The following is an 8,236-nucleotide window of genomic DNA, read 5'->3' as shown; positions in this document are numbered from 1 at the left end:
ACCACACCCAACCCTACTTTCATTTTCTTTTATTTCTCTCTTCTTCACACTTACTTTACATCACACATCCCTATGATAGACACCCTCAACTTATGTGATTTACCTGAATTGATATGCACAATGTCCAAGGAGGAATGGGCCACAATAGGTTATTGCAACACAAATTGGAAGGTGAAAAGTGAAATAGAAAAACCAGGCTTATATGATCAACATTGGGATCAAGGGATATAATTTGCACATGGAAGGTCATTTAGGCTAAAAGTGGACGTAAATTAAAATTCCCTTTTAACCTTTTATAACCATCTATCCTACAACCTAGGCAATACTAACTGGGCCAGTTCTGTATTAAAGACATAAAGGAAACTAAATAGCATCTCACACACACATGCCACAGAGTCAGTATTACAAGTTACTACCTATTTGATTCATGCAATTGTCAGCACTGGTTAGCATGTCACTAATCCTAATGACATACCAAGATCCACCAGTGCTCACACATATATACCTTCACACAGTTCTAAAATAAAATTTTGAAGGGGTATCATTTTTCTTAAAAATCAACCAAAAGCATGTTACCTACCCTAAATGCTTACAAATCTCTTAATTACATAAAAACATAATACAATACAAAACAAAACACAATATGACACAAATTTTAACCTTGACATTCCAGTTCTAAAACCATATCGCATTTAACCAGAAAAAAAGCATGGCAACAAATACCTGTTGTATCTATTGTATACCCCACCTAAAACTAAAAGACTATGCACTATCCTAAAGCATAAAAATAAATAAAAGAGAGGGAAGTGATACATTAATAGGATACACTAAAAGTTCGTGTCCTCGATATCCCATATGGGGGTATATCTACTGTCAGAGGCGATGGTGATGGCGGTGCACTATTAGAGGAGGCACCAACTTCTATCTCTTCACATCTCTACATCTAAACAAATGTAGTCTCATTAGAATAATAGGTGACCTATTTTGTGGCCTACTTATATGGCATATCTAGATACTGCAAGTCCCCCTCTCGGCCTCTCTTAGTACCAAAAATGGGGACTGCCTCATCATCCACCTCAAATAGGTAAAAATGTCTGGGTCCAGGTGGATATGCATACAACTATGGGATAAACAAAGGGATGGTTGATGTTGGCTCTCAGTCAGTAAGCGCACCTCAGCTCTAAGTGTATCTATCTCCTCTGTAATAGCTCTTAAATCTAGCATCTCAATTATTGTGAACATATCTTCCACACGTCTCTCAAAAGTATCACTACATGCATGTAGATCAGCATGTGGGTATGACATATTAACTATGTATACAAATTCCCATTAATCCTCTGCCATTTCTAGTCTGTTACGGACCCATCATTGGATCTGTTCATACAAGGTAGCCACCTCTATCTCTATATTCTTTAGTCGTCTAGTGATGGCACTTTGGCTATCCACTAATATCTACAATAATACACAAGAAACTAACACCATACCTAATACAATAACTGAAGTGGATAGGTGTGTGGGCCCAAAAGATACGTCATCCGGCTCTAAAGTAGGAGTCGGGGCTGATGTGGATCTCGTCGTGGTCATCTCACCCTATGTACTAACCTTAGGGGACTCTGCCTTCTCCTTTATAATAAAATCTATAATTTCTCCCATATCTACTCTCTATACCTCGCTAGGCTCTGTAGGTACTGATAGGCCCTCAGACTAGGCCAGAGGTACTGTAGAAGCCTCACTAGGTCTCCTAGGAATGGTCGGTTATGTCGGTTCCTTCATCATCTTTGTCTATGTAGTGGCTATCACCTGTACTCTCTCATCAACTCTCAGTATCTTTGGTACACTAGCATCATAAAAAAATATCTGAATAAGATAAGGAAATAGTAAATTCATTTTCTCCCTTAAGGCTCTATAATGAATCTCGTGTCGGAGGATGGTTGTAAAGTCAATATCATGCCCAGCGATTATACCAGCAATTAGAGTAGATCCCTTACAAGTTAATACATTATTAAAAGAAGTTGGGAATAATCTACATCTGATTATCAACCACCAAAACATAGCAGCAAAAGTCAATGATACTTTTTTTATCATGCCCTGTCCCTCGATCCCAAGGGTCTTATCACCTAAAGGTGAAATGTAGCCAGCGATCCACCTATCTATCTTAACTCTTTTACACTCTATTATGGATGCTAGAAAAATATAGTCAGGACCAAAGAAAACTCAACGGATGGTCGTTGCTGAAATATCAACCCTAACCCCTCATCTAATGGTCTGCTCAAGATATGGATGCTCCATATATCTCAGTTAACCTATATATATACGCATGGTAAGAACTAATATGGCATGATATGATGCATAAACTCTCGCATCATAGTCATGCTATAAGAATAGAGTGGTCTAGTAATCCACTCTAACTGATAACAATCAAAAGTTTTCAGAAACTATGGTATTCTGCTCAATTTAAATGGATCAATCCTGTGCTCCTAAAAATTAAGCCTCTTAGGTTGGCCGGTCTTTGAAATACAACTGTCTCTATCAAATATCATCCACAGTCCCTCCATACACCACCTTAAGTTGTCCTCCTTAAGAGGTACCTCCGAGATATTTGTTGGGGTAGAACTCTATCCCTATTGTGTTGGTGCCTCCTAATCTTAAATTGGAACCTTATGGGAATCTTGGCTTGTACCCTCCTTAGACTGGGGTAAATCTGATAGTTGTATATAAGTTGCGGTATCCTCTTCAGACTAGAGTATTGTTGATGACTTCTCTAAACTACACCTTAAATAAATCTTTGGACCCCTCTTTAGACTGGGAATACTGAGAAATAACCTATGGAACTATCTCAGACTCTGCCTTATTCTTATCATCATCATCACTCGGTGGAGGATTGTGTCATGGTGATCTTCGGGCTAACTTCATCCTTGATTGGACTAGAACTGTCTGGGAAGCCTGGACAGCTTAAATAACCTCAGTTCAAGACCTAGGCCGGTGAAGGCTGACCTTTTTCCCCATTGTTTGTCCTCAGGCAGTTGTACAGCTAGAGTACCCAAAATAACAGTCTTAGTTGCCTGGCGCACCTGGCCAATATTCACTTGCGTGTCATCCCAGTTACAGCTGGTCTAATCTATGTAATAGGGTACTCCTCTACAACCATCTTCTTTGCAGCTTTGGGTTCCATATGTATCTATTAAAAAAAACAAGTGTTCGTTTCTAATAGAAAATAAGGGAATGGAAAATTTAAAGAAAAACTCAAAATTCATCAACTTCAAATTTTCCTTCAAGTTTCACATCCCTATACTTGAATGGATTCCCAACAATTCCAATATGCGTACACTTATTACTAGCCATATTTGTCACTATCGACTATAATGCTAAAATCTTAGTATTCCATGACTTTTTTAAGTGCCACTATCGGATAGGGTATAATTTTAGGGTTTTAATCCAATAATTATGCCCTACACCACTATTTTCATATAGTTTAAGGCTTATAACTAATAACTTTCTTGGTTACAACATATATTGCATGAAAATAAACATACCAACTACATGTTTTCAGTAGCAACGTATAGTACTATGAGTAGGAGCCCAAAAACATTACCATTTTGGAGTAAAACTGGAAGTGCACTACAAATAAGTGAAGTAAGCTTGGAGTTGGAACACGTCCATAACACTTTTGATCAAGTTGGTACCACAAATAAATTTAAATTTTGCTTTTTTCTCAGTATGGGAGAAGTTTATAATTTGAAAGGGAAGTTTAGATTTTAAGAGAATGAATGAAATATTGAGGATTTGAATAATTTAAAATGAGTTAAAGTATTCTTAAAGAGAAAGGAGGGGCGGATTAGGTCTTATTTAAGCATGGATGAGCCCAGAATTTTAAATAAAATTTAAACCCGCAACTTGGCCATATACGTCATCCATATACAGGTCGTATGTGGCATATGCATTTCGTATGTGTAGACCACAAATGGGCCGCAATGTTTTGGCTAATTTCTTAGTCTACAGACTTTGAATTTTGATGCTTACCTTGCAACTTATGGTTTTGTATCTTATATTTACAGCTCTATAAGTAGAATTATGTGTCAAATTCAAAAATTTCCATTAGTATCCTAAAAATTTCATATTTTAAGTATCTCACAACATTACTTAGACTTAGTGGGACTTGTATAACACCCTGTATTTTGACACTTAGAAAATTTCCTAGAATTATTGTCTTTGTATCCAATAGGACTCAAGGGTACAAGTCGCATATTGGGGTACATATGGTAAGGTCCAGTTGTATACTGACCATTATTTTTTCCTTAACTTGATCTTATACTTGGTCACTTGTGTTGGATCTGAGTACGAGTGGCTCACCATGATCTATAAGTCAGGGTACAAGTCGTACCCAAGACTCATTCGGTGGACAGTGTCTAAATCTTTCTTGGGTTTAAATATGCCAGGGGTACGAATCATATATTATCAATATGACTTGGTTGGATGAGTTTTATGTTGGATAGTATTGGAACCAAGGGTTAAGGCCAGGATATGAGTAGAGAATACCAATCATATTGGAGGGTATGAGTCATGTGAGTTAGTCGTACCCCTGTGATGGTGTTTTGGTGTAACATAATTAGGGGTATTCTGGACATTTCTCCACTTATCCTAATAGGGTCCCATGATTTATAACCTACTTGGGAGGTTACTTACCTTATTATTTATTTCATTAACACTTAGAAACTTTTCTAAAACACTCCATAATTCTCTCAAGAGATTTTGGGTAAATGAAGCTACGGTTTCAACTAAAGGATCAATTTGTGGCTTGCCTTGGTGATTTCTTGTCGTCATTTATCTTTTTTTAAGGCATGTTCCCTTCCCTTATTGTTAATTCTAACTAAAGGTATGGTTTTGGTGAATGTTTTCATGATTTCATTGATTGTAGATTTTTGTTTTCAGATATAATTTAGGGGTTTTGATATTAAATGGTTGGTTATGGTTTCTTATGATTTTTAATCTACTTTTATATGCATTAATGGTGGTTTTGAATAATTCAATTTTATGGGAATGGTTTAATGGTAATTAGAATTAGTTTTGCTCATATTATGCCCCTAATATGTTTGACAAAATGCTTATAAAGATATGTTCATTGCATAGACTACTTTTAATAGAACTCTTGCTTGTTTTAAAACTTGGTAAAGGAATTATGCATGGTTTAAATGGATTGGAATAGTAAATGGCCAATGGGTATGCTTGACGGGCACATGGACTCCCCCAAGTGGTTTAATATGGTAAATAGAAGGGCACTTGAAAGTCCTCTTACACCTCTACATGGTTGGATATGGATAACACTTGTAAGTAAGGATTGGTATAATGATACCAATATTAATGACCTTGGTTAACAAATGGATAATGGTTTAGTTCTTAGAAAATTGTCTTTAATTGGTCAATAATGGCAGAAGGTGTAGCTAAGTCGTGAAAGTGGAGGTCCTAAGAGGACCAAAACTTGAAACTCATATTTTCCAATATGAGGTTGGTCTTGGTGACCATGTGCATGATGTCACACTATATTTAGGGGATTTACTAGTCATCCCAAAGTTTTCTTCCCTGGTCATATGGATACATGTATTAGGGCCATTTTTGTCGGGTGAACTGAACCCATATAGCCCATGGGTGGTTTAGAATGGAAAAGTTACACAACCTAGGTAATGTTTTTAAAGGCATGCTAAACACGATCCCTTTTCTCGGTGTGGTTTTATATATATAAATATATATATATATATATGTATGTTTGTGTGCATATCGATAGTATTACTTAGTTTTATAAATTGTAATATTTTATTCATACCTTGAGATTATGCTAGAGGTTACTACTGCTAGTTGTATACCCACGCTATGTAGGAACTGGCTGCTCTACTTCTTCTATATTGTGATTGACTCGGGGAAATCATTTGGAATGAAATGGTGAGATTCCATCCTTTTCGAATGCTCCATTTTATGTAATGGATATTTCTAGATACTTTAATTTTATTTTGGATATTGGTTTTGGCTATGGTTAGGGGCATGTCCCGATCGGATTTCATTACTCTTTTAGTTAGAGGCTTTATGGTACTTTATGGGTTGGATGGGCGGGATTAATATTAGTGTTAGCCTTAGTATTGGAATAATTTGAAAGCCTGACATCATTGGATGATATTATTTGTTGTTCTATGCTATTTTATCTTGGGATTAATTATATTATGTTTTGAAACATCCTCGGTTAGAGCCTGGTTTATGGCCCTTATTTTGGTATGGTTTGGTATTGGATAGTTGGACTCGATTAGGTCGGTCACAGTTGTGATCTTATCCCAGAGTCTTTATGTGAGCTATTACACTATCTTATTACATGCTTGTAATTCAACTAACTCAAGGAAGGAGGTTGTAGGTTGGATTAGGTAACGGGGGTAGTCTTCGATCCTGGTCGTACTTTGGATGCCCATTGTGACAATGTCCTATGGAGGGTCATGTCAAGTTGGTATCAGAGCCTAGGTTCATGATCAATTAGGAGTCCACAAAGCCATATTGAGTAGAGTCTCTTTTAGGGGTGTGTAGCGCGCCATACTCATAAGGAAGAGGCTACAAGGCATTTAGGAATGTTTTACTTTCTTGGTATTCTATATTCCATCTTGGAGTCTCAGTCCTAGAATATCCCCTAATCCTTTTTGGTTCTTCTTTTAGATCATGCATCATAGATCTAGAACATAAGGAAATTCTTTTATCCTATCTCGAGGTAATACTGAAGAGGTGCATCCTACTTTTGGGGTTCATTTTTTATCCCACGGTCCTATCCCTATTAGTTCTGGAGTTCCACCAATTGCTACTAGTCCTCCTCAAGGCGAGGTGACTAATATAGAATTTTGTTAGTCTATTCATATAATTGCTCAGATGGTCACTGCTTGGCTGAACAAGGGGAGACTAGTGCTTTGTCTGCTGAGGCCACAAGAGTTGGCAAATTTATGAAGATGAGTCCTCCCACTATTTCTGGAGTGACGGTGGAGGAGGATCCACAGGGCTTCCTGGAAGAAATGGAAAAGATATTTTAGGTGATGCAGGCTACCAATATAGAGAGGATAAACTTTATATCTTATCAGCTCCAAGATATTACATATCAATGGTATGAAGAGTGGGATAGGGATAGACGTGATGTGGAAGAATCAGTCTTATGGAATACATTTTATAAGGCCTTCTTAGATCGTTTCTTTCCCTAAGAGTTGAGAGAAGCAAAGATGGGGGAGTTTGTGAACCTCAAGCAAGGAAGAATGTCTATCAAGTAATATACCTTGAAGTTTCATCAATTGTATAGGTATGCTCTTGATTTAGTGGCTGACATGAGGGCAAAGATGAGGAAGTTTGCTTTTAGGTTGAATCAAGATTTGATTATGGAGAGAAAGACTACCTTGCTGATTAAAAATATAGACATCTCTAAGTTGACTATTCAATGGGAAAAGAAATCAGGCAGAGTTTTGAGATAGGCAGGGTATGAGGAGTAGGTTTTTTAATCAGGGAGGTGGTTTGTCTTGGCATGGTTGAGATGGTGGAAAATAATAGAAAAAGAAATGGGGGAGTTCTTCTTTCTTTCTTCTACTAGTGCTCCCTACCAGTCAGGCGATAGGCGTCATCATGATGGTGACAATTTTTGGGCACAGGGTGCCCAATCTCAGGAGAACGGAGGTCAGTCAATTTTTTTATTCCATCCTTGTCTATTCTATGGTCATCCTCATTGGGGTTATGGCGATGAAGTAAAATCCCTAAAATGGTTTTTCATACTTAATATAGGCACTTTAAGTTTTTGGTAATGTCATTTGGGTTGACTAATGCCCTGACAACATTTATAGATCTGATGAATAGGGTTCTTTTTAGTATTTAGATCTCTTTGTTATTGTGTTCATTGATAAAATTTTGGTTTATTCAAACAGTAAGGTGGATCAGGCTAATCACCTCTGTGTGGTGTTGCATACCATAAGGGAACAACAATTCTATGCTAAGTTCTCTCAGTGTGAGTTTTGGTTGAACGCTATAAGTTTCTTGGGTCATATTATTTTTAGTGAGGGGATCATAGTGGATCTACATAAGGTTGTTTTTGTGAAGAGGTGGCCTAGACGTACGATTCTATCTGACATTCGGAGTTTCTTGGGTTTAGCCTGGTATTATAGGCAGTTTGTGGAAAGCATTTCATCAGTAGCTGCTCCTTTGACAAAGTTAACTTAGAAGAAGGTCAAGTTTCTTA

This window comes from Capsicum annuum, chromosome 10, assembly GCF_002878395.1.
Source record: "Capsicum annuum cultivar UCD-10X-F1 chromosome 10, UCD10Xv1.1, whole genome shotgun sequence".
NCBI classification, from domain to species: domain Eukaryota; kingdom Viridiplantae; phylum Streptophyta; class Magnoliopsida; order Solanales; family Solanaceae; genus Capsicum; species Capsicum annuum.
Note: the sequence above shows the minus strand (reverse complement) of the source record.